A 19,675-nucleotide genomic window follows, 5' to 3' on the forward strand; every position below is an offset into this window, starting at 1 on the left:
GGCGGGTTAGGACCGCTGCTTTGGCGGGGGTGGTGGAGGTGTCAGAACTAAGGCCAACAAGGGTAAGATTCTAAAATGTTATTGTTCTCCTAAATACTCCTGAGTACAGTGGGTAGGTCATTTAGGGTGAAAGTTCGTTTTAAAAGACCAGACCAATTTGGCAGCTTATCTGCACGTGTATGATGTTACGGCAGATCGGGGACCCGCGTCTGCTCGTTGATGCGGTCCTTGATCCAACGGCGCCTATGCTCACCATGGTAATTCAATCAAATTAGCCCAATATCTTGGGGGGATGATCTGCTCGTTTGGCGTGAATGGCCATCTAAACACTTATTCGCTGTCTAAAACATTCTTTACAGTATTGATGATAAAACTGTATCCTCATATAAGCGTGACCTTGTCATGAGTTATGGGGGTGGGGGTTGGACCCTGAGCAAATGTTTCCTCAAAGTGAAGCCTAAAACAAAACAGGCTGAAAACGTCTATAATCAACACCGTGCCAGTATTTTATTGCCCTAGCCGGTAAGGTGGAAGTAGTGAGGTAGTTATGGCATTGGTGGCAACCATAGCCACAAACACAAATCTTCAGCAGTTGTGCGCTACAATTCCATACATGCTGGCTGTTTTTAAAACAGCTGGATATGCCCAAGTTAGATACCCATAAATTAAAGGGGGAGTTCATCTTAGAAATAGCTCTTCATAGGTTTGATATTCTTATCAGAGCCAGAACTAGGGGTAGGCAGAAGAGAAACTTGCCTAGGGCGCAACTGTGAGGGGGGGCATGTACCAATTGCCTGCTAACCCTGGTTCAGGCACCGGATGAGTGAAATGCAGGTCCTGCAGATCTTAAACAGTTCTCTACACCTCCCCTACCCCCTCACCATGAGTGCCCTGGGGAAAAGGGAGAGGGTTGGGGTTGTGTGCCTTGGGCGCCTGCTTCACTCAGCCTGGCACTGGTTCTGTGTTTATTTTCCTTTTAGCTTAGCATTGGTCTGTCTAGATTTGTAAAGTTATAGTTTTGTGCTTATCTCTCTGTTGCAGACCTTTCCTATTCATCCCTCAGTCTCTCATCACTTCATGGTTGCTAGGGTAAATCGGGACTTAACCAGCAAATACTAGATTAGGCAGTTGGTTACTAGTGTAATAATAAATAAAAATTGAAAAGAGTAAAAGAAAATAAAGACCAACTTCAAACTTTCTTTAAACTCCAGTATCTAGATTACACTGGGCACCCCCCAGTGATTGTAATCGCTGCCACCAGCCTGGGGTAACTGCATATAAGCAATCCTCTTCCTTCTCTCGTCCCTGGAATCCCGGGGCCTTTGCATGTGTAGTAGAGTGAAAAAGCTGACTTTTTTGTTGAAGTTTGGCTTTTCACTCTACTGCACTTTTGCAAGCAGCGCAAACCCAGAAGAAGTGATTTTACTTTCTTATTTAAACAATGTAAAATGTACTTTCTTGCAGGATATGTCAGAAAAGGAAACAGCCTTAACTCATAGTAATAATCTGTTGTGCAGTAGTATATAATATCTGTGTATGTGAAATTAGGTGTAAAGATTGTTTCCTGATTTGCAAAATGGCATCTGGCTGGGGCATACAATTATGACTCGAAGTCTATACAGACACTCCACTTAACTCTGTATCCTTAGTATGAACACGGTAAACTGAAAATAAAGAGGTGACTGGAAAGTGATTGCAGAAATGGGTTATATTATATATTTTACATAGTGAGGATTGTAACAGTAATACCCATTAATCAACTGATACTTCTGGCATTTCCATAACAATAACCACTTGTTATAATCATAAAACGACATGCAAAAGAACAGATTTAACGTGTGTTCTAAAATATCCAAACATATTATATAATTCTATTCTCCAGCTATTGCTGTTCTATCGCACCCACAGCCAGCTGCTGCCCAGCAAGAGCCAGGGGTGCTGCTATTTTTTACCCCAGTACCTTCAACATGCATTTTCCCATATCCTCCCAGGCTGCTGCATGCCTAGGACAAAATGATTTTATATTATTTAAACAAGCAGCGCAACAAGCTCCTACCTTTTGCTGTGCATTCCTTGTGCTAGAAGGGATTTGTAGTGCATTGGCTATGATACACAGAGGAAGGAAGCTGACAGGTTTCCTGAGTATTGTTCAGAGCTATTTCCGAGCAGCGCAGGCTCTGCATGGTATGTGATAAGAATTCACACATCAACATCACTTGTTTTCCACCTAAGCTGCTCACTAAGTTTTAGATTCACTTGGCAGGCAGTGTTTGCCTCTCCCTGTTGGAATCGGAGCAGTTAGGAGAGCAGAATAAACAAGAGGGAGGCAGACACTCAGGTGCCTGCTATGAAAGTGTTCTCTAGCCCTTCTCCTTCTGGATGGGGTTGGCTGAACATTGTCCCAAGTCAGGCATTCCTAGTGCAACTATTGATTTTCATAATGTTTTTACTGTAAGCTAGAAATTAGCCTCCAGAGTCATTTCTTCACCCTGGTTACTAAAATGCCATGTTTCTTATCACTTTTCTGCTCAGGTACTTGGCAGTTTATAAAGGTTTTTATTCTGAGTTCATATCTGAGTCCCCATTAGGAATAAACAGTAAAAAAAAGGTTATGCTGGCAGATACGTTATTAAAGGGGTTGGATTGTTTTATAGCAAATGAGGAAATACAGGGTAATTCAAAGTAGCTCTTAATGCAAGTTGGTCACCTTAGAGATGCTTCAGAAGAGTTTTTTGCCGCCTTCTAGATCAACTAGAAGTTAGGCAGGTTATATATTGGCATGAAAGGTTGAACTTGTTGCACTTGTGTTTTTTTCAAACTGACTTACTATGTTACTATTATGCTTTACAGAAATGATGACACCATGTTGTGCCCCATTATTCCCTGGTGACTCTGTGCTAGATTATGAAGTGGTCTTCTAGGTTTCTGATTATTATGCATAAGTGCAAAAACTTTACAAGCCTTTATGGTTAATGCAGTGAGGAGGCAACACCACCATGCGCCCACCACAAGCAGTCGAATTGCCATATTGTCAATTGTGCTGTGCAAAGTTTGTGCAAAGCCCATTTGATCCAGCAAAGCCCAGTTCATTCATATAGTTATAGCTAAGGTAAAGTATTATGTGCAGTTCTGCCAGCTGATTGGAATCCACCCCCAGAGCATCTGGCTTTCATTGTACGACAAATAAGGACAGACGGGATAGAGACTGTTCATCTTGCTCACTGCTGCTCAGCTGCTGTATCGTGTTCTGGAGTATTTAATCACTTATCTGTGCTCCATTGCCACTCATTAGAGCGCTGAATAAATATAGCATACAGAATATTGCCAAGCAGATGAGAACTAGAAGAGGGAAAAATAATCTTCCCCTCCACTGACAGACACAGATGGACTGAGTTCAGTTATGAAAACATTTATTTATCTTAAAGTATACTTATACACCACAATACATATACCGGGATCAATTATCCAAAAACCCATTGCTCCAAATTATGGGAAGGCCATCTCACATACACTCAATTTTTAAGCATACCTTGTACATGATCCCAAGATATACTCAATCCTCATTGGATTATATATATATGGTGCATTATTACAGTGCTCTCTGAAGGTGGAATCTGCAGAATATCCTACCATGAAAAAAAAAATCTCTCACTCTGTTGCAGTATGGCCATTATTTGGTATTTAAGTAAGCGCTTGAATAGGGGTGTTGGCAGGAAGGCCAGAGTAAGTTCAAGTGAGGTATTGCTGAGCCACTACAGGCTAAGGACTGCTTATAAACACATGACACAGTCTGTTCTCAGCAATTAAATTCAATTTTAATTTTATTAAATAAACATAATAAAAATATACAAGGCAGTGAGGACAAGGACAAGGACATTTTCCCTGCTTGATGCAGGAGGGTAATGACTCTCCTGCATCAAGCAGGGAAAATGTCCAGTGTTCCTCTGGCAAGGAAAGAGTTAAACATACATACAATTGATTGATGTGCAGGTTATCAGGAGGAAATTGGCTCCGCTTTATCTCTTGAGCATGGGATAAAGCTTCCCTGGAAAATTGAATTAAGTACAGTCTTGGAACCAGTCACAATAGGCAATGGATTGAACCTGCAATCAAGACTTTGTCTTGTTGAACCTGGGATAATATCTGTATGTGTATATCCAGCTTCCTTTATATGTTTATGTAGTCTTTTGTATTGATCTCTGCACCCATGTTTCTAAACCTTTTTTTAGGGCACCCAAATTGTGGCAACCCCCCCTCAAAAAAAAATATAGTTTAGAACTAACTTTTCAACATATTTTAATTACAGATTTGGAATTTATTTGCTAGAATGCTTGCAACCTGAGGTTTTCCTGATAAGGCATAACTTAAGCCTACTATGAATTACTATTTCAATTTCCCTTTTTAAAATTAAGATGATTATGGAGACCCACCCTTAACAGCACAGTATTTTTGTTGTGTTAGTATATACATCTCTTTTACTGTTATACCCCTTTACCATCATAACATAATCCCCCACGTTGAGTAGATTGTCTCCCATGTTTCCAGGTGTAGCTTTAAAGGTATGGATTGACTCCCAAGCTTACTGCACGGAGATGGTATCCTAAGGATAATATGCATTCACTGCCAACTTCTGAATTACCGTGGGAATCTGCTACCATAGAGCTCCCCAAAACCAAACTATACTTTATTACAAGCTATGATTGACACAAGCACTTGTAAGACCATTTACATTTAGGAATAAGGATGGTGGAATCGTGTGTATTGCTTCTGTGTGTTTGGTATACTAAATGCACACTGCCTAAAGTACCCAAAGTAGCCAGTGCTGCCAGCATAGATTTTTCTTCAATTAGTAAAATTCTAATAGGCAATAATGGTAGACTGTTTTAAGTGAATTGTTACTGCTTTTAGAGAATGGAAAATGGATGTGCGCTAAGATCCGCTTGGTTGGCGAGGTCGTCAAGCGGATCTTCTCCCTGTATCCCCCCGCGATATAGGCCTAATTCAGTCATTTGGGTGAATGTGGTCCCCTATCCAATGAAAAATCGTTAGTGCCCATACATGCGATATCTGCCCAGAAATCGGGCAGATGTCGATCGGGCAGGTTAAAAAATCTAGTCGGATCGGGGACTGCATTGGCTCGTTGATGCGGTCCCCAGACCGACATTTCCTATGCCCGTTGTTATAATTCGTTTGTTTGGCCCCAGGGTCAAACGATCAAATTAGCCTGGATTCTCCCGATATCGCCAAGCGAGCGGATCGGCCCATGTATGGGGACCTTTTAGACATATGTTTAGACTGAGATTTACAAAAACCTCTGGAATTTCTAATACAATGGAGCCCAACCAGTGCCCTCAAGGCCAATAAAAAGTGGCTGTCTATGGCGTCTTACAGCAGCCCCTGGCATTTGCTAGAATATACTCATTGCCATTGTATTAAGAAACAAAATGCAGTTATATCCATTATACTCTTGAAGTGTTTACGTTTTTATATGAGAATGTAATTGGATACCTTTACTTTCCCAGCATAGGCATCCTGTCTATTTCTTAATATCATCTTGAAAAATGTTACAATAAAGAAAGAAAACAGGCACTTTCCTGCTGTTCAGTAGGTCACAGTAATCCATTTTCCTACACAGTACTGTTCTGTCTTATACAGCAAAACTCTGTAGGGCCCTAATGTATTGCAAGTGGCTCGTAAAATAGAGAGGGAAGTTAAATATTTATAAAAGAGGTAGATTAGATTGGAGAGTCCTGCTGCTGCGGTGGAGGCATACTTGTCTGTGCTGTGTTTATTTGCTGCGGAGCACAAAATCCACACTGACATTGTCTTTTTAAGTCAATATTTTTTTTTGCGGTGCCTGTGTAACTAAAGCGGGACAGGAGATTTCCAAAACTGCTCATGCACTCAGAATTCTCTACCTCGGGCTACTTGTTTCTCTGGACTGTTTACCCAGACATTCCTTTCTGTATTGATCTGCACACTCTAGTTTCTTTCTTATTTAGCTGCATTTCCTTCACACACTGCTGAAATCCCTAAGTGAGTTAAGGGGAAGTAAAACATACAGAGAGCAGCATATACAAGGATCTAATAGGTTTATGTAATAAAAGGCGCTAAGTTTGCCCAAGATCAGTAACCCATATCAAGAATTTAGCATGTAGCATTTACTGGTCACCTGTCTGAAAGCAAACATCTTATACAGTGGTGTGAAAAACTATTTGCCCCCTTCCTGATTTCTTATTCTTTTGCATGTTTGTCACACAAAATGTTTCTGATCATCAAACACATTTAACTATTAGTCAAAGATAACACAAGTAAACACAAAATGCAGTTTTTAAATGAGGGTTTTTATTATTTAGGGAAAAAAAAAATCCAAACCTACATGGCCCTGTGTGAAAAAGTAATTGCCCCCTGAACCTAATAACTGGTTGGGCCACCCTTAGCAGCAATAACTGCAATCAAGCGTTTGCGATAACTTGCAACGAGTCTTTTACAGCGCTCTGGAGGAATTTTGGCCCACTCATCTTTGCAGAATTGTTGTAATTCAGCTTTATTTGAGGGTTTTCTAGCATGAACCGCCTTTTTAAGGTCATGCCACAACATCTCAATAGGATTCAGGTCAGGACTTTGACTAGGCAACTCCAAAGTCTTCATTTTGTTTTTCTTCAGCCATTCGGAGGTGGATTTGCTGGTGTGTTTTGGGTCATTGTCCTGCTGCAGCACCCAAGATCGCTTCAGCTTGAGTTGACAAACAGATGGCCGGACATTCTCCTACAGGATTTTTTGGTAGACAGTAGAATTCATGGTTCCATCTATCACAGCAAGCCTTCCAGGTCCTGAAGCAGCAAAACAACCCCAGACCATCACACTACCGCCACCATATTTTACTGTTGGTATGATGTTCTTTTTCTGAAATGCTGTGTTACTTTTACGCCAGATCTAACGGGACACGCACCTTCCAAAAAGTTCAACTTTTGTCTCGTCGGTCCACAAGATATTGATCTTGGCAATCATTGAGATGTTTTTTAGCAAAATAGAGACGAGGCATAATGTTCTTTTTGCTTAAAAGTGGTTTGCGCCTTGGAAATCTGCCATGCAGGCCGTTTTTGCCCAGTCTCTTTCTTATGGTGGAGTCATGAACACTGACCATAATTGAGGCAAGTGAGGCCTGCAGTTCTTTAGTTGTTGTCCTGGGGTCTTTTGTGGCCTCTCGGATGAGTTGTCTCTGCGCTCTTGGGGTAATTTTAGTCGGCCGGCCACTCCTGGGAAGGTTCACCACTGTTCCATGTTTTTGCCATTTGTGGATAATGGCTCTCACTGTGGTTCGCTGGAGTCCCAAAGCTTTAGAAATGGCTTTATAACCTTTACCAGACTGATAGATCTCAATTACTTTTGTTCTCATTTGTTCCTGAATTTCTTTGGATCTTGGCATGATGTCTAGCTTTTGAGGTGCTTTTGGTCTACTTCTCTGTGTCAGGTAGCTCCTATTTAAGTGATTTCTTGATTGAAACAGGTGTGGCAGTAATCAGGCCTGGGGGTGACTACAGAAATTGATATTGAAATTGAAAATTGAAATTGATAAACCACAGTTAAGTTATTTTTTTTCACACAGGGCCATGTAGATTTGGAGTTTTTTTTCTCCCTTAATAACGTAAACCTTCATTTAAAAACTGCATTTTGTGTTCAATTATGTTATCTTTGACTAATAGTTAACGGTTTTTGATGAGCAGAAACATTTAAGTGTGACAAACATGCAAAAGAATAAGAAATCAGGAAGGGGGCAAATAGTTTTTCACACCACTGTAGGTTGCTATGGGTTGCTGCTCCTGGACAAATGTAATGCCTTTTATTACATATGGGGGTTTGTGTTTTGCTTATAAGCGCCCAAACTTGTATTAAATTTGCCTTCCTTGTCTTCAGCATAGTAAGAGTTAAGTTATTTTTTTCCAGATTGTTATGCAAATTGTTTCATGAAGAAATATTAATAAATAATAAATAATAACAGAGCAACCATTGCAATAAGCCAACCTTATATGACGGACTAGGAACCCCAGATGTTATCTTTGTCCAAGTGCCGCTATCAGAAATCAAGCAATTATCGATGGTGACCTGGAATCCGCCAGCTGTCCCAGAAAACAATCTCTCAATCTGACTGTTTTGTTAAAGGCAAATGCGTTTGTGCAGAGCGTAGTGGGATTCACAAGTATGGGAAATTTTTAAATTAAAGCATATAAAAATAAAATGTGATGCTCTTGTGACCAGGGGGAAGTTGGTAAGAGGGACATAGATGTAAATTGCAGAAGTAGAGTAAAAGAACTCTCTACTAGGGCATCACGAGTATTTGGTTACCCATCATGCTAAAATCTGCATTTTGGTTTTGCTCTGATACAGACAAGTGCTGACGTCCCCAATAGGCACAGTATGCAATAGCATTGGCAGAGCTTGCCTCAGTGCAGTAACCCAAAGCATTTAGTAAATGCTAACTTCATATTGGTTGCTATGGGTTACAAGACTAGAAGGGTAGAAAAGACTTATTTATGTACCTCATGCCCCCCCCCAGAAGAGATGCTAAACAAAAAGCTAAATAATTAAAAAGCAACAGATAATAAAATAATGAAGACTAACTGCAGATTGTCTCAGAATAGCTACAGCTTACTTGAAGTTCATTTAAAGGCTATCAACTCCTTTAATTGAAATAATTGCTCTGCTTTTCCAGAAATAATCACCTTGATAATGTAGGAATCGATGGCAACTGTGAGAATTCCCTACTTACCATTAGCCATTCACAGCATTATTTGAACATAACTATCAGTTTCGTAGTGTCTCGCCTTATTATGCAACACACATTAAGTGTATATATATATTAACAGGGTTTTCAGAAACTGGTTTGGTTACATTTAAAAATATACATATTAATCTGCTTGTGTCCAGGTATTAAGAGTATGTACCTGCGTTAGATATACAGGAACGCCTATATATATTATATAACACATAAGGAGGACAGGTGGCCAAACCTCAGAACCTAGGAAAGAATTTGCACCTGCTATAACCCTTTTATTGGATAACACAGTTGTTACCAGAATGCCATCAACTTGTTTGATACCTCAAGTCCAAGGGTAAACATAACCTTTTTAAGAACATTGTTTTCTATTCATTTTGCTATAAAGAGACAGCACATCTTAGGGCTATAGTTTCAACATTCCTGCTCTGTACATGTTTGTATTAATAGAAGTTGAGCTGCCGCATTGTTTACTATGCTGATGGAGATGACACAAAACATTGGCACTCCAGTTAGGCCACAGACACACAGGTGACTATATTTCTTTTATGGGGGGCTAAGTTGGGTCGAGTTGGTAGGGCAACCCTTGTTATATCGCAGATAACACCGCTGAAGGCAGTGTCACAGACCATAAGTGTTCATTGGTGTCTCAGTGTTCCCTTTTGCAAAAAGTGAGTTTAGTAAGGATATACAGCCTGCAGTGTTCATAAGTGAGTGCCTCTGCTTACATCAGTGCTTTGGCTGCAACTGTGAATTATTCTCCCCTCGGGGCCCCAGCCATAAAGTGACTGACGCATCAAAGTCAATGTGCTGATGGTACAAAGGGTGGTAAGGGGGACATAATACACATTCACTGTGCCCAGTTAAAAGAACAACCCCCACCAACCTATCATGTCCAAATCCTGTGAGCTCAGTTGCTTTGGGTTTTGCATAAACCCTGATTTAGAGGCAATAAGGCTGCACTGATGTACAGCACTGCATAAGCTGCTCCACCTGCACTTTCCATCAACAAACTGGGCAAAAGGGGGTTTGTATCGCTTATTTCATGAACCCTTTCATCTCATTAACACCAATACTCTGTATTATCTGCAGCACAACCAGGTTTATGGAGCTGTTCTATTGCGGCCCTATGGGAAAATATTGACTGATTCTGCATCTGATAAAATTTAGCACTGCTGCTAATACCGTTCTGAGATGTATTCAGGAAGTTTTAAATGAAGTATCATCCAGAAATAACATATCACACTTTTAAAATGAGAGGTACAGTATAAATGTTCCACTTTAAAAAACAAGCTTTATTTTGCTAGACAACATCATTTGCTTTGGGATCTGTCCCGGAGCCGGTAAATGCAAGGGGACAATTCATTCTGGGGATGTCACTTACACTGTCTGTGGAGTTATACACTGCAGCCTGCATTCAGTGATTGCTAGCCCTAAAGCCCTATCACTACATATTAGAACACCATCTCCAAACACACAGTATAAGCTTATTGGTGCCGGCAGGGCTGCTTTACCAAACAGACTCATAATAAAGCAATAAGCTTTCATGGTTTGGGTCTGATGCATAGGGTTCAGACTGAGGATACAGGAATGGACCCCTATGGGGCGAATGCAAGCTAGAGAGAATAAAACACTGCAAAGCCTTATAGCAATCACAGATGCTTGAATGTTACCATTTGGCAGCGTAAGCTTTAATCCCTAGATCTGTTTACAGACGCAGGCCGATGCTGCCCCTGTAATTAGGCCAGGGCAGGGGCACTAGCTTGAGGTTCCATGTCTCATTAGTTCTGTTATTTTACCCCTCTCAGGCCCAAGCAGCAAAAGTCAACAGACACCAGTTGGCGATAGGAATTTATGGCCCCTGTAAACTGCGTTCACATTTTGTGCTGTAAACCCTTCATCATGTAGTGCTCAAAAGCCCCAAATATTACTCCCTGGAGCCTTTGTACTCTATGCTGCAGGAGCATATTTCATGGTGCTCGCCCCCCCCCCAAGGCAAAGTAAATACATTGATTAAAACCACTAAGAGCCAGGAGTTCCACTTGAGCTTGACATATATTGGAGCCAATGTCAGGGTTATTTATGCAGGTTATCTTCTTATTGAAAATGAGCCATGCGTTTCTTAGGGCTCTGGCACAAGGGAGCAGGGCTGGAATTAAATTATAAAGGGCAACTGGCAATGTAATAATGCTGAGGCTCCAATCTGGGGAGGGGCAAATTACATAAATTAGAGATGCTCATCTACAACTCACCCCCCCCTCATAGCTTCTTTGTATTATAATGGGGGGGGGGGGGGTTACTATTTAGCTGTGCTTAGAACTGATGACATCACTAGGCACTTTTTAAAAGGAAAGTAAACCCAAACATACATTTTGCCAATTAAAAATAATTTTAAATGTGAGCAGTTTTCTAACATACATGAATGATATATTTTGAATGTTTTATTTTAACATATTACTAAAAGTGTCTGTCCTTTTCCAGCTATAAAGAAGCATTCCTCTGCTACATTGTTTCAAGGGACAGAAGCAGTAGTGCAGAAAGAGACAAATACTGCTTTCATTTGCAGTTACACATGACTTTAATATCAATGTATATTTGTAATTAATGAAATTTGTAGCATAGTTTAGAATGATATTTTCTGTCATTAGACACAATTTTATATTTGGAATTATATCCCTGTTAAGGATACGCTTTACAGTTTTATTTATATATAAAATAACTTGTTGCGCAAATAATACCTAATACAGATGTATCTGTTTATCCCGTCTCCAAAGGGACCCCCTTAATGCTGGGTACTTTGGCCGAATGACTTCACTGTCCTATCCTAAAACTATCTATGCAAGGGAAAATGACAAAAATGGAAGTATTGTCTGTAAAAGTATATGATGCAAAATATGATGGTTTGTTATTTGTGTGCTTAAATATAAATGAGCCATATGTATGTTGCAGCAAAATAGGTTTGCCCTACATTAAGGAAGGATAGTATTAATTCATAGAGGTGATGGTGGAAGTCAAAAACATGGTGGAGTTTCACTCGCAAGTCTTTACTACTTACTGATTTAGGCTCATATCCTAAAGCTCTCATAAAAAATTGAAAAACTGAAGTGAAAAGTCCTCCTTTATCTGCTGCCCGGGATAATCTGTGTGTCATGTGACCACTAATGCTGTGCTATAGTATTAGAAGTACATACCCATGTCAGGATATTCAGACAAGCGTAATTAAGATTATTGCATCTCATCATTCCCTTGCATACAGCTGCTCCCCTTTAGGGGCCATTGCCCCAGTTTCCACCCCCAACAACAGCTCTTCATCTCTGTCCCTGAAAGTGGTACAGACCCCCCTGCAGATCCAACATGCTTGTTTTTCAATGACAGCTAAATTGCACCCATAAGCAACTGCATGAGGACTCACCTGACATTTAGCCATTGCATTCTGTGCTGCATGCACTCCAGCCGGCAGGAACATTTTGTAAGTGGGGAGAGTCAGGTTTGTTGTCCCTCTCATACACACACACCCAGAGGCTAAGTCATCATTCAGCTTCCAATTAGATTGCAGACAAAGACTGAAGCAGAGCTGGTAGGGCTGATAAACTTACAGAGTCTGCTGCACGTGATCTCACACACACACACACACACACACACAGACAAATCCTGAGCAGCTTTCCCTGGCTCCCCTCATTGGCTCCGGGCTCTCTTACACAAACAAGCGCTCTACGGTCACAGCCCTAAGTGATTCTGACAGGAGGGTTAAGGGGCATTAATGGTGGGAGCTGATCATTGCCCAGAGGCTTCTCTACCCAACCATGAGCGCTTGTTTTTCTTTAAGGTGTGTTGTGGTGGGGTGAGCCTTGCAGAAAACCCAGTGTTATGGTAACAAATTTTTTTTTTCTTTTTCTTAAATGGCTTGAATTCAGTAAATAGACTGGAAATGTCAAAAGTGCCCATGCAAAAGGACAATTGTTCAGGACACTCCCAACATATCATGTTGCATGATTCTCTATGTAATGTTGCATTACTGGTTAAAGGGTAAATAACCCCAAGTACTTTTGTGTTTGTCCATGTCTTTAATCTCGTTTAAAGACACACAGTCACCATTATTCTTTTACTTTTAAAATTGATTTTCAACAAGCGTGACCCCCTTCATTTAGCACAAGCCATACATGACGCATATTTATTCAGTGAAAGGTGCAGAGTTAAGTAGTTTGTTTGCGAGCACCAAACTCTTCTAACAGCAGCACTTGCTGTACATTTGTATATATGCCATGCACAAGTACATCAGGGCCAAAGACCACTACACTTACCTGCCTAGTCTGACTCAAATATAGGGCGCCTTGTGTATGGCACTATATGTTTTGCTATTTGGTAGTCACTATATAATGCACAACAACATAGGAATCTGTGAGGTGTGCAGCATGCTGCAGATATATTGCGCCACAGTACCCCAAATCAGTTCCAAATAGGCCCTGGCATTTCCAGTATACAGAGCCCCAACAGTCCCCACCAGCCCTATAAATAGTGACTGTCTATGGCACACATGTCAAACACAAGGCCCGCGGGCCAAATCCGGCCCGCCAGGCCTTGCAATGTGGCCCGTGCCGCGCTGTCATCACTGCACGCCGCTGCGTTCCATCACAATGGCGTGCGGTGACATAGGAGGCTTGGGATCTCGCCGGCCGTACTTGCTATCTATTACGCATGCGCATAGAATCTATGCGCATGCGTAATAGATAGCAAGTACGGCCGGCTATGCCATGCGAGATTCAGGAGGCGTGACCTATAGTCCCATCTCCGATGTGGTTGTGCGGGTGGCTCCTTCTCTCTTATGCCGGCGGCAACAGGCCTTTTTATAAGGTTGCGCCCGTGCGTATGACGTCACACGTCAGCGACGAGGCGCTGCCTTATAGTAGTGCCTGTTGCCGCGGCATAAGAGAGGAGGCGCCGACATCACTGGGGGTACTTTCTGTGGGGGCAATTGGGGGCACTGTGCGGGCTGGCTACTGTCTATGGGGGGTACTGTGTATGAGGCAATTGGGGGTACTGTTTATGGGGGCTACTGTCTATGGGGGGTACTGTGTATGAGGCAATTGGGGGTACTGTTTATGGGGGCAATTGGGGGTACTTCGTATGGGGGCACTGTGTGTGGGGGCTACTGTCTATGGGGGGTACTGTATATGAGGCAATTGGGGGAACTGTGTGTGGGGGCTACTGTCTATGGAGGGTACTGTTTATGGGGGCAATTGGGGGCACTGTTTATGGGGGCAATTGGGGGTACTTTCTATGGGGGCACTGTGTGTGGGGTCTATTGTCTATGGGGGGGTACTGTGTTCAGTAAACCATTCGGCCCGCGATTTAGGCTGAATTTTAGATTTTGGCCCCTTCTCTGATTGAGTTCGACACCCCTGGTCTATGGCATCTTACACCAGCCCTCTTGACTGACCCCCAGTCGAATGTAGAGACTTCAATCAAGTGACTTATGTATAAAAGTGTGAGTTTGCATCACTTATAGTTATTTGGGGAGCTGTAGTGATATTTTCACTGAAGTGAAAAGCCACTAAATAAAAGTTATAGCCTGTGTTGTTTGTCATCAGATTTCTGTTGTCCTCATTTCTTTGGAAGTGGTACATTTTTAACAAAATGAGGAATCCAAAGGAAGGATGTTCATAAACATCACATGGCTTGGTATCACAGGGAAATCTTAAGCTGCAAATTACTACAGCCTGAGTAAGGATGCTGGTACTACAGAATAACTGGAGGGCCTAAGAAAAAAAAATCCTTTGGCATATATTGTTTATGTAAACAAATTTTTATCATTGGGTGTTGAATGATCCTATTCTTTCAATAGCAAAATTTGTTTTTATTATATTTAAACCAATAAAGAAGATCCGTTTATAGGGGAACTGGGCAACAGGTGCCATACAAACAGACCAAAGCAACAGGTAATCAGTACCATGGCTTTTAGCTGCTTTAGTATAGCTTCATGGTTGTGGCACAGGGATGGGCTCATTAATGAACATAGGTGCTAAATAACATCAGTACAACTGCCCAAATGTGTTTTCCGCAGGCAGAGAAAAGCTCCCATTCACTCCTTCCCGAATCTGCACTGACAGACATTGTATTGGCCTATGTGCAGATATACTGACACTGAGACAAAAACATATACATTTATGCCAATCTCTACTCTGTGTGTCTGCACATAGGCCAACGCCATTCCTCTCAGCGCAGATACAGGAAAGAGGTGATTGAAGCACATGGTGCCATTAGCCTTAGGGTTATGGCACTTGGGGCTGTGAGGAGCATGTTAATAGTAGCCTAAAACATGGCACCAATGTGCTCATATTGTCCGCAATCAACGTTTGTATTGAACAGCACTTACGTAAGCATCCGTAAAGTGATTTTAGGGCAAGTTAGTGGGAGTAGTTTGGGGCACTTTGGTACAAAAGTGATGGAGTGCACCCTGAAGGCAAATGACAGAGAAAGAATTGTTTCATGTTAGTCCCCTCCCAAAATCGTCAAGGCCACAAAAAACAGAAAACCCACGTTCGCATGCAACACTTTTATGGCAGTTTCTACATTATTTCCCTACATTATGTAGCAAATCCCCCCCCCCCAACAGTTCCTAGTGCTTGATTCCCTTGACGCATCCGAAGATAAATTAAGAGTATTAGTAAGACAAAATCTGACTTTATCCTAAACTTGAATCTCATTTAATAAAAGTGAAGGTTTACAGGAAGCTGAAATACTGCTGATAAAATCTTTGTGTCTTTCCATTACACGCGAGTCATTCAGCTCAGATTGAGCAAGCGCGCTGTTGGGGAAGTATCTAAAGCATTGGAGGAATGCTAGCAGAGCGTATGATAAGATTGTGCAACTATAAGATTGTGCAACTCTGAGGATGCAAAATAAAAAGAACCCTTTTGAACTCAGCACACTGCCTGCGCTAGGATTGTGTGTGGCTCCGCTTGATAAGAATATGATAAATATGCTTGGAATGCACCTTATTTGCCAAAATAAGTTAACTCTTTCTGCAATTATTCTGTTTGTGTTACTGTACCATTCCAGCCCATTTGCAGCTTAGCGTAGCTCACTGCAGCTGCATATCACTTAATGCATCATTAAAGGGATAAAATAGTTATATATAGTAATATAAGAGCCAATATATTTTGCTATGCTTTATAGTAACCTTAAGCCGGCCATACATGCACTGATAGTTTCGTATGATATTTGGTGCATGTATGGCGGCTCGAAGAGGCGACTGATATCGCAAAGGCTGTGAATATCTCATCTCATCGATCGGCCAGGTTAAAACATTTTGATGGCACCGAGCAAAATCTACGTTTAGGGCTGAATCGGCAGGTGAAGGTGGAATTTCTATTGTTTCTACCTCCATATCTGACAATTCAGCCCTGAACGTCAGTGGAGGGTGGGAACGATCTTTAGTGTGATCAATGGTCGCAAGAAAGATCATTATTGATACGTGTATGGCCACCTTTACTGTGAGAAGTAAGGAGCAGCTTCTTGTTTTGTGCAGCAGAAGTTACCAGCACAGAGCTGCAACCCTAGAGAACACTGATACATAATAAAATGCTCACTTCTGCTTTCTCTCTCATGTTTTGCTCAGCCTGCCATGTTGCCTTGTTTTACCCAGGACATTTCTTAAACTTCTACATCCTTATTTTCATGGCTGACTTGAAAGCTGTGCAGATAAGCTCAAGATTTAGTATCTACATCATAACTGAAGTGGTTTTATCTACCTGTCTATAGTGTCAACACCAACCTCACCTGCCCTTCAGGCCATGAGTTTCTCCAAAATTTCAGGCAAATGCCACATGGGACTGATTCTTGATCTGTGGATAAACGCAGGCCAAGAATTGGCCCCTGCTCTGCATTGTGGGCAATAAAAGGGCAATTTGTGCATGAAAATAGCACTTTGCGCTCTGCATTCTGTTTAATAATGATGTTCAAGGCTAATGCCAGGCTGGGTTATTCTCAGCTGGCAGATAAAATCAGACCAATAATCAGCCCAAACACTGGCATCAGCCTTTCCCTGTGACTACACCCGCAGCCACTTTTTTGGTGCGGGTGTAGCCACATGGAGTGGATTTCAGCACAGAAACATGCCAATGCAATGGGACCAGGTGCAGGAACAGGGAAAGGCTGATGTCAATGTAGGGGCTGATTATTAGCCTGCATTTATCTGGTGGTCGATAACACAGTCTGGCATTAGCCGTAAAGATCATTTACAAACATATTTTAGTGTACAAAGTGCAATTTTCATGCACAAATTGCCATGTTTTTACCCACAATACAGTGGTTTCCCTTTCCTTCTTAGATTTCCTGCTACATCGTAGCCAGGTAGTTGTGCCTGCCGCAGTCGCATCAGATCCGGCAAAGCAACAGCAATTGCATCTGTGTGTGTGTTTGCAAATTGGTTGCAAGTGTGTGATTTGTCTTTTTTTTGCCACGTGTGGACACAAGTGGCTTTATTAAATGATGTCAGAACATGCAACAATTGTGTACATCTTTGCACAACCGCACTTGTAGTCACTTGAATTTGATTAGTGAGTGCCATGAGCAGTATTATTGTGTATTGTACTCTGAGCTCTGCAGGGAAAAACAGAGATGATCCAGTTTTTGCTGTACTGGGCTCTAGCTGCTCACAGCACCCCTCTTTTCCTACATATAATCCAAGCTCCTATATATATAATAGAAAATGAGTGATTAGTCCCAGAAATAGCTTGACATGACATCTCAGTTCATGCAGCTTTAATTGTGCTTCTGATGTACACACGCAAATGCAACGTACAGGCATTGATTCTGGAGTCACATTATGTTCACTTCAAAGTTCAAAAGCCCCTTAGCTAATGTGTCTTGGCAGTAAAGTAAAACAGAGCTCTGTGCTCCAGGAGTTTCTGCCAAGATATACATCTATTTACCAAAATATACCATTGTTGCACGTATATATTTTAAACAAGACTAACTAAGACAGGGATTCCGGTAATTTACATTTTACAGCACCAGTAAGAAACACATTGTGCAGGGCTTAACACACACAAATAAAATGGTGTCAAAACATTATTACTTCAAATAAAATCACTTTTGTTTTCTTTAAAGGGTATGTAAACCCAACCCAAAATTGCGGCAAATTAAAGAAATTCCAGTTCTAAGCAACTTACCAATATATATATATTTGCCCTGCTGGTTCTGACTTTTAAAACAATGTAGCAGAAACTAGCTGATTAACAGACCTGTAAGGGGGCCAGCAAGGTTGACTTTTGTCCCTTTCTGCCTCTTCTGCTTGTAACCACAGAACCCAAGTACTTTCACACAAACATGTAGGCACAGCATCAGTGTAGGAGGGCTTGGTATTTTGTAAGTAGCATTTATCTTTTTTTGTTTTGGTTTGACGTAGAGAGATGCAGGGAAATAAGCAAAAATGGTTACAAAACGACTTCTGAAAAATGCCTGCATACCCACACAAGAAATGTTACAGTGTCCCTGAGTGCACAAAGGGGTGCAGTGTCACTTGCCCCCATCTCCCATGCGTAGGGTAACATTGTGTTCTTGCTTATCCACTTTCAGTACATAGTATTCTCAGCAGAATGAAACACTTGCAATGGTGCAGGAACCTTATGGATGGCTCAGCCTAGAGTTTGCCAATATTCTCATGTACTACTTTCAATTACAATCTTTATTAGACTCTCTTATAAAAATTTTCCTATGAGCACCGCTGAAAAAATGTTCAAATGGATCAAACTCAAAAAGTTTGGATCACAGGGGGTAGTTCTACCTTAAATCAGTGTCAGTATGAAGTAAGATGGTGATATTCTTAGATAATTTACAGTTTGTTTTCTTTTATAATTTTTTAGCTTTTTGTTCACCACCTCTACAGTTGTTTTGAGAATTTCAGCATCTGGTTGCTATGATCCAGTTTACATTAGCTACCAGGTAGTGGTTAGAATGAGAGCCTGAATGATTAAGAGAGGGCCCAAATAGAAGGATAAGTAATAACAAGTAACAGTAGCAATAACATTGTAGCTTCACAGGGCAACAGTGTTTTGGCTGCTGGGGTCAGCGACCTGTGTCTGAAAGAGGCAGAAGACCAATGCAAATAATTAAAACTCTTAAGAAAACTCTTAGGTCTCGAGGCCTAATAAAAAATTAAATCTTTCGTTGCTGAAGGAAAGAAACTGCAGAGTGAGATGACCAATCAATAATTCTGCATGCAGGGGCTGAATGAAGGCAGGGAACAACAAAACTGTTAGTGAATGAAAGCATTATATTTTTCAGGGGTGGTGACAAGGATAGGAACCCTGGAACAGATTTTTCACAGTGACCCATAGCCCTGTACTTATTATGCTATATTGTGTACTCGGGTTTGGGCAGCTGTCAGTCTGAAATTAGAGCTGCTCTCTATGTTACACTATATTCTTTTATATCAGGCTGCAACATCTGTATTTATATAAAAGTGCATTTCTCTAGTATTATCCTTTATTTCTCATCTTGCGTACTAGAGGTCTATAATGAGAATCCCCTTGCCACTACATACAGTACAGAAACCATAGCAGCGTTAAATTCATTTTTCTTTCCAATTTTCTTTAATAATAATATCAAGCTCAAATAATGTGTTTTTTTGTGTGTTTCCTAATGTGCCAACTTGCATAAAATGGTATGTGCATGGGGTTTAGAGGTTTAGCATTAGTTTTGCATTAGTTACCCTTTCATTTTCCTCCCACTCTGCTACTTAATGCTATTAAGGCTTCGCCAGGCCCTTGCTGACAGGTCTGTGTGAAGGCTCTTTCATGAAACATGACTAGACTGTTGTGTTTTGACAGGAAGGAAGTCATTACATGACACATGATTACAGGGGGGGAAACAACTTCCTAAGGCAGCACAAGACTT

General features: G+C 41.2%; 2 protein-coding genes across 8 annotated transcripts in view; one reads left to right on the forward strand and one right to left on the reverse strand.

The window, feature by feature from the left end:
- The window catches only part of c9h7orf50 (chromosome 9 C7orf50 homolog), a 167,221-nt gene that overhangs the window by 99,848 nt on the left and 47,698 nt on the right, over nucleotides 1–19,675 (forward strand). The gene's annotated exons all lie outside the window — the stretch shown is intronic.
- Nucleotides 1–19,675, reverse strand: part of gpr146 (G protein-coupled receptor 146) — a 45,398-nt gene that overhangs the window by 5,614 nt on the left and 20,109 nt on the right. The window contains exon 1 of one of the 4 annotated variants that reach the window (XM_012969990.3): nucleotides 12,189–12,396. The exons of 2 other annotated variants lie outside the window; for them this stretch is intronic. The gene's annotated coding sequence lies outside the window, so the exon portion shown is untranslated. Of the gene's footprint in view, nucleotides 1–2,056; nucleotides 2,936–12,188; nucleotides 12,397–19,675 lie in introns of those variants that run through there. One more of the 4 variants, XM_018097023.2, reaches the window with a different exon arrangement.

Source organism: Xenopus tropicalis, chromosome 9 (genome assembly GCF_000004195.4).
Source record: "Xenopus tropicalis strain Nigerian chromosome 9, UCB_Xtro_10.0, whole genome shotgun sequence".
Lineage (NCBI taxonomy): Eukaryota > Metazoa > Chordata > Amphibia > Anura > Pipidae > Xenopus > Xenopus tropicalis.